Genomic DNA, 7,884 nt, shown 5'->3' with positions numbered 1-7,884 from the left:
GCAACATTTGACTAAGTTCCTGATTTCTGCTTTTCTAAACATACACAAGACCTTACCTAACCTGTTGATTCCTTTCCTGGATTAGAAGGAATAAGAATGAAGAATTAAGTAGTTAAAGAATGACTGACTCTCTACCCCCAGCTTCCCCTTAGTAAATTTGCAGGTGGACCACGAGGGCAAGAGAACATCCAATTGCAGACGGATCACGTGGGCAAGACAGTCCCAAGGAAGATGGGGAGAAGCCAGCGGGCCTGCGCTCAATGGAAAGGTGACGGAGAATCTGACCTCCTGCCTTAATGATTAACTGAGATTGTTTCCCCTTTAAAAATTGTCATGGCTGAACAGAATCTTTGGAGTTGGTCTCTGGATACAAGTCCACTTTCTCCCCAGATTGCCAGCTTTTCTGAATAAAGCATCTTTCTTCTCTGCGAAGCTTGCATCTCGATTTATTGGCTGTTGTGCGTTCGGTTACAGGGCCTGATACAAGAAGTATTTGGTGGTCAGAATTGATAGGACTTAGTGACACGCTGGATGTGGACGTGCTGTGTCATGTGGCGTGTGTAGTGTGTTGAAGGCATGGAGCCGTGGAAGGAGTCTAGGGGTCTAGGCTTCCCACTTGGGTTACTGCGTGGATTATCTGAGTGCCAAGGTTGAATGTCACTAACTGAGATGGAGAACATAGAAGCAAGTTTGGAAGTAGAAAATGATGAGTCCCACTTTGAACGTGTTGACTCTGAAGACCCATGGGGCACTCCAGGGCCAGGTCTAGAAGTTATATCTGTGACACTGAAGCTCAGATCTGAGGTTAGGACAGGAAATAGAGATTGGAGAGCCATCCCTGTGCAGGCAGGGACTGTAGCCATGGCAGAGAATGATCAGCCTGGGATGCTGGGCAGTGAGAAGAGGCTGGAGGCAGAGCCTGGCAACATTCACGGAACGGGCTGAGGAAGTGGAGACGGGGAACGAGGACCTGCCTAGGAGGTAACCAAGAGAGAAGGGTGCCATGGAAACAGAGGGAGGAGGATGTTTCAGTAAGAAGAAGGTGGTCTAGTGTCACCTGCTGCAAAAACTCAAATCTACTGATTGAATCTGGCAATGAGAGGGTCACTGGGAATTTCACCCAGAGTGATTTTAATGACGTGCAATAACTTGGGGGAGTCTTTGGAGATGAGGAAAGAGAGGCATTGAGTGTGGGTGCGAAAGGAAGGAGGGAACACATAAGGTCAAGGGAAAGGTTTGTGTGTATTGGTTCATTGTAACATTGGAGAGATGCCCATGAGTGTGAGCTGAGAGAAGAAGCCAGTCGAAAGGGAGAAGTTACAGGAGACGGGATGTGAAGCAGAGATGGAAGGACTGATCTCAGGCAAAGGAACTTCGCTGCTGAAGCTGGGGGATTGGGACACTCTCTGTCACAGCAGATGACGAATGGCCTTGGAGTGAGTCAGCTGGAATTTGAATCTTTGTGCTGTGATTTAATAGCTGTGTGACCTTGGGCTTTTACTTAACCTCTCTGAGTTGGAGCCTCCTCCTCTATAAAACAAATAATAGCATGAATCTTGCAGAATCACCGTGAGAATGTGAGGGAGTGCATAATGCCTCATTGACACTCAATAAATGGAGGGTCATGGCCTTGTGTCCACGAAAGAGCTACTCCACTGCCCGCCTCTCCTGTGAAGAGCAGGGGCAACAGGACAATTACTCTGTGCCCTGTCCTGTTGCTGCTCTTTAGCAGACATTTCCCCGCTCAGAAGCCCTCATTCTGGAGCAGAAAAGCAGGTTGTGCCCCAGAACAGCAGGTTTTCCCACCATGGCTGCCTCCACGCAGGCCAGGGCTGGGGGTCACAAAATCAGGGTGTCTCTCCTCATCAAATGCAATGGAGCTGCTTGTACGAGGGGCCCTCAAGACAGGGCTTAGCACCTAACCATGATCTTCGGGATTCCCAAACACCTCAGATTCAGAGACAGCCTGGGGCTCAGTGGATGGTCCAGATCATGGGCCCAACACCCTCATCACATGGGAAGAAAACTGAGGCCTGGAGAGTTGAGCTCACGTGTTCCCGCTCACACAGCTGGTAAACAGCATTGGTTCCAGATCCTGTCTAGAACTCCAGCCACTGTTCTAACATAGCCCATGGCCTGGGCATGAAGTATCCACACTCACGCAGCTGGGTCAAAAAGCCACAGGTCCCATGGCAGGAACAAAAGGTGATGTGCCGAGGAGATGGGGCTGGGGGAGGGAGATAAGAATCAATTCCTAATTAAGTTGAAATAAAAGCAGCCCGGGGCATGGGTTTTGGCTCACTCTTCCTGATCCGTGTGCCCAATCTGCTTTCCAGTCACATCTCCCACTTACCCCCTGACCATCCTTCCCCCTCCTGCTAATTCCTCTGCTCGGTGCAATAAAACAATAAAACAGCACGCAGTTAACTTCTACCTGGAGGCTGACCAGGGCCAGAATGTGTGCTTGAGTAGGATTGCATGGAGCTTTGCCTGAATTCTGGGCATGTGCTAACACTACTTTCCTCACATGATTTAATCCTCGTACAATGCGGAGAGGTAAATTATTACCGTTAATCCATTTTGCAGATGAAGAAATAAACACCTTATTTCCCTGCAACCACCTGAAGGTAGATGTCGCTTTTTTCGTGTCCGTCCTCTCAGGATGTTGACCCGTGTGTGTCTAATTGCCCCCGTAAGCCCCGAGCTCCTGGAGGAAGGAGCTGTGTCTGGTTCTGCTTTGTACCCTTGGCGGTCCCTGGTTCAGCATCTTATCTCCTCCCTCCTCTAATGCCTTCCCTCCACCTGCCACCAGAGTGTTATCCTTGGAATCAGTTGTGATAGATCCTGTCCCTCACCTGTTCAAGCTCTTGTCTGCTTTCCTGTTGCCCAAATTCCTAAACCCAGCATCCAAGGCTTCCAAATTCTGGCCCCAACTAACCTTTCCGTCTTCTCCCACCGAGAGGGAGAAGGCTCTTTAGATTCAACTGTGACACTCACTGTCATGCTCAAGTCTTTGCCTTTGCTTCTCCTTGTGCCTGGAATTAACCTACTTTCCACCTGTCAGTGTTTGAAGGCTCAGATTTGGTGCAGGAAATTCAGATCTGTTCCCCACCTCTCAAGTCATAATCACTTCCTCCTCTTTGTTCCCCTGGCCTGGAGTTAGTACCTTAATTCACTGTCTAATTTCACATGTTTTTTGTTAGTTCTATACACATACACCATGAGTTTTTTCTTTGAGGGCAAGAACCTCACTTTGTGTGTCAATTCTATACTCAGCATGGCTGAAGTTGGCTTTTGATAATAAAAACAATGTGAGTAATATCTAGAGTTTGTTGATCCTTACCACATGTGCTAGCACTGAGCTAGGGGTTTTACATGGACGGCCTCATTTAGTCTTTTCAGCAACCTCGTGAGGTGCCGTTATGTATCCCATTGTATTGATAAGGAAACTGAGGCGTTCACAGAAATTAAGTAACTTGTCTAAAATCACACAGATATTAAGTAGTGGAGTCAGGATTCAAATCCAGCAGCCTGACTCCTGAAACCATCACAGTATTCAGAGAGTAAATACATACCTCAATGAATAGTGATATTTATTGCACTATAATTTTGCCTGCTGTGTCTCATAAACATTGTTAAGATGAAGTATCTGTCCTAGGAGCAAAATCTAAAACATACAGTGTAGATGTAGCAGGCAACTAGTGTTTTTCTCAATTCAGGAAATGATTGGTTCACCACGCGACCCCTCCTGCACTTGTCAAAACCCACACTCCCTGTACCCCCAGAAAGCCTGCCCAATTCAAATAAAAATTGGCATGGATTTAGCCTTACAGTTTTCAGTTACTGAATCCTCATTATACAATACACATGAGCCGTAGACCACGCCCTGCATTTAAGTTAAACACGTGCAAGAACTTTTCATTTAATCACCAGATTTTTCACGTCTCTGGGCTGCTTGCTCCATCTGCAAAAGTCAGAATTGCTGTACCGCCCACAGTGTTTTTATACCACTGCTCCCCAACTCTCTCTTTCCCATTCCGAAGGATCTTCTAAACTGCTTTAACTGGTTGGTATTTGTTAAAGGTTTTTATCCACTCTTCCTGGTAGCTTGATTCATAAAACCCAGGTTTATCTCACCCCATTATTACTTCTGCTCTTGGGGGACGCACTCCATTTACAGGGACTTAGGTCTAGGGAAAAGGTATCTAGCCCAGGTGTCCTTCTTCCTTGCTAAAGAGGTGACTAAAACTACAGGGACAGGGTTGCAGACCTGCAAAGATAAACAAGCTGGCCAGATATGGACGAACGGCGGGGCTGGGATGTAACTCTGGAGGTTCCCATGACCTCATCAATCTCTGAAGCATTGTTCTTCCCCTGTTACCAGAGCATTCTGATAACACTTACACACTCAGAGTGCACAGCCGGGGTTGTAGGGTCTGACCCGTGCAGCAGGGAGACAGCGTAAATCCCTCTGCTCAAATTGGAAAGAATCCTGACAATCATTTATTCGGAGGCTTGAATAAAATCCCAGGTTCAGAGAATCCTAGAGTTTAAAGAGTACTCTCCTGAGTCCTCTTCCTTCATAGCAGGGGTGCTTCGTGCATTTCTAGATTTATGTCTCTGTGTGCAGCTCTGGGCTCCCTAACTGCACTCTCTGTGATCACTCTTACATCCCAGCGCCTAGCACGGTGCCTGGCCATAGTAGGTACTCAATAAAGACTGGTTGGGTAAATGAATCAAATTCCAGAGGTAATTTTAAAACAAAAATTGTATTTCTAGTCTTTGTTTTATCATCAACTAGCTCATGATATCAGGAAACTCTCTGATCAGGAAGTGTTAGTTTCCTTATCTGCAAAATGGGAGGAAAAAATCAGCCCTAACTCCTTTTCAGAGTTGCTTCAAAACTCTGGAGGCAAAAGTTGTTGCAGTTTGAAAAATACAAACCTTTGTAGCTATTTCTCATTATTATTTAATCAGTCTTTCCTGGACTTTGCACAGGTTGATGTGGCAAATCATTTTAACTCCAGGAATGAACACTCTATGTTATATCACGGAGCGCCTCAAGATTGTTTTAAACTTTTGAACCCTTGGGGGACAGTTTATAGATGCACTTTCTGTGCTGTTTTTAGCAGAACCCTGGGTCCAACCCCTAGACCCAGAGACAGTGACGGATGTAGGAGGGTGTGAGGGCCAAGACCCAGAGGTTCGTCACTCTGTCTCAAGGTAGGACTGTACCTAGTTGCTTCTGAATGAAGCAGCTTTCTCCCCTTCCTTTCACAGGGAGTCCCAGGAGAGTGAATTTCACAGCTTCCCTCACCTCTCAGGAAAGCTCTCACAGTCGCTGAGTCCAAGGAGTCCTGGCCTCTGAGCTCTATCTAGGCTGTGAGCTTACTGAGTAAAATACTTCAGATTCTTCAGAGGAAAGCCTGGGTCCAAGGTTAGTCAGAACATCTCCCTGGGGTCCATCTTTCGCAAAAATCATACCCTTTCACCTTCTGATGACTAAGCGGGCCTTTCTAATAGCAATCACCTCGTACAGGGTCAAAAGACTGCATTGTCTCTGCAGCGGTTGAGTGCTGTGTTCTAACTGTTACTGAATACAGAGACCTAGGCCCCTGGGCTTCCCCCTTCTGCCCGATGCCCCACATTCCCAAGCCTCAGGCCTCAACACTGAGGACCACCCCCAAGCTCAGTCTCCTCGTTTTCCTCCAGTAACCCATCAACGTTTTCCTCTCCACTTTTGAAAACAAAAATCCCCCCAAGGCAGCGAGGTTTTCCTTAGGAACTATAAGGCACTGAACACATGGGGACTCCCCTGGCCATTGAGAGTCAGTGAGCCTGGAACTGCCCAGATTTCTAACCCGGAACTCAGTCCTTGAAGATGTCTTCTTCCTGCGCCAGGTAAACTCAGTAATTATAATTATATAGCTAAGGTTTGCTGAGCACTTACTTTGTGACAAGCTGTGTTTGAAGTACTTTGCAAGCAACCTCTAATTTAATGTTTTGCAACAAACGTGTGAGGAAGGAGCTATTTTCTTCCTATTTTACATTTAAGAAAACAACATTAATAACTTGCCCAGAGGCAGTCAGCTAGTAAGTGACAGGGCTTGGCTTCAAAACCCCGAGCCGTCAACTGCACGTGCTCTTAACCGTTCTGCTCAGCTGTGGGGAGAGATGCGCCCCTCCAGTGAAAGCTGTTTCTACCTGACCATCCTCTATACTTCAAGGCTCAAAAGTGCCCCATCTATGAAGCCCGTGTTCTGAGTTCTTCTCCCCTGTGGCACTTCATTCACACCGTTGTTGGGCTTTTGCCAAACTATGGTAAATTGTGGCACCTGAGTCCGTCCCACCCACGCCCGCACCTCTGCCCTTGCTTTAGAGGGAGGATGTCACCTTATATCCATTGCCGCCTCCCCATCTCCTAGAAGAGCCTCCACGAATGTTCACAGATTAAAACAATGATGAACACTAAGGTGGTGGCTTCTGTCTGAAGCAGTTCTGGGGACCAGGGCGAGAAGCACACTTTGTTGGGTTCTTGGAGGATAAAGAATGAGTGAAAGTGGTAATCCTAGACTATTAGACGTTTATGATATAACTGGGAAATCCTCTGTGCACCCTTAACATATGGCTTTATGAAAAGACACATCAGCAAGGGCAAAAAGTGCATATCTAGGGACTTCCCTGGTGGTCCAGTGGTTAAGACTTCGTGCTCCCAATGCAGGGGGCCTGGGTTCAATCCCTGGTCAGGGAACTAGATCCGGCATGTATGCTGCGACTAAAGGTCCCGCCCACAGCAACGAAGATCCCACACGCGGCAATGAATATCCTGCATGCCGCAACTAAGACCCGGGGCAGCCAAATAAATAAATATATTTTTAATGCATATCTAGCTATCGATTCTGGACATAGATGAACTTAAAACATTTTTTGGAATAGGTAACAATTCACATGATTCAAAAAGTCTAGGGGCTTCCCTGGTGGCGCAGTGGTTGAGAATCTGCCTGCTAATGCAGGGGACACGGGTTAGAGCCCTGGTCTGGGAAGATCCCACATGCCACGGAGCAACTAGGCCCGTGAGCCACAACTACTGAGCTTGCGCGCCTGGAGCCTGTGCTCCGCAACAAGAGAGGCTGTGATAGTGAGAGGCCTGCGCACCGCGATGAAGAGTGGCCCCCGCTTGCCACAACTAGAGAAAGCCCTCACACAGAAACGAAGACCCAACACAGCCCAAAATAAATAAATAAATTTTTTAAATAAATAAATAAATAAATAAATACTCCTGTTTTCTGTTAAAAAAAAAAAAGTCTAAATGGAATATAGTGACTACTCCCCTCACCCAGTCCGCCAGCCACTCATACTCCTCCCCACGGATCACCAGTGCTATTCCTTTCTTTTATATTTTTCCAGAGATATTTTATGCAAGAAAAAAATAACATGTTTTCGCTATAATATATATTACATATATGTGTATATGCATTAAGTATATATTAGCTATACAAATATATTAGCTATATATATATCATAGCTAAATTATGTAATATATGCATAATATGTATTATATATGTTTTTTATGGATTGACTTTGCCTGGCATATTCAATAATATAGCAGGCCATAAATTAAAATCCAACATTTACTAAGCCCACTATGTGATAGAAACTGGACCTCAAGATGAATATAACAGAAACCTTCAATCCTGCTCAAAAAGAGCTCCCACTCGGCCTAGGGTTGAGATGTATCCTATTTCACTTAAGCCAGCCTGCACCCAGAGACAGGCTGGGGTGGGGAGTGAGGGATAAGGAGGTGAAGGGAGCAGGTGGGGTGGACTTAAGTAAGTTTGTTTTTTTGTTTTTTTTTGTGGTACGCGGGCCTTTCACTGTTGTGGC

The sequence above is a fragment of the Delphinapterus leucas genome, chromosome 9 (assembly GCF_059928025.1).
Source record: "Delphinapterus leucas isolate spDelLeu-1000000601 "Yukka" chromosome 9, BTC_Dleu_Yukka2, whole genome shotgun sequence".
NCBI classification, from domain to species: Eukaryota; Metazoa; Chordata; class Mammalia; order Artiodactyla; family Monodontidae; genus Delphinapterus; species Delphinapterus leucas.
The sequence above is the reverse complement of the archived record's forward strand: the minus strand, read 5'-3'. Positions refer to the sequence as shown.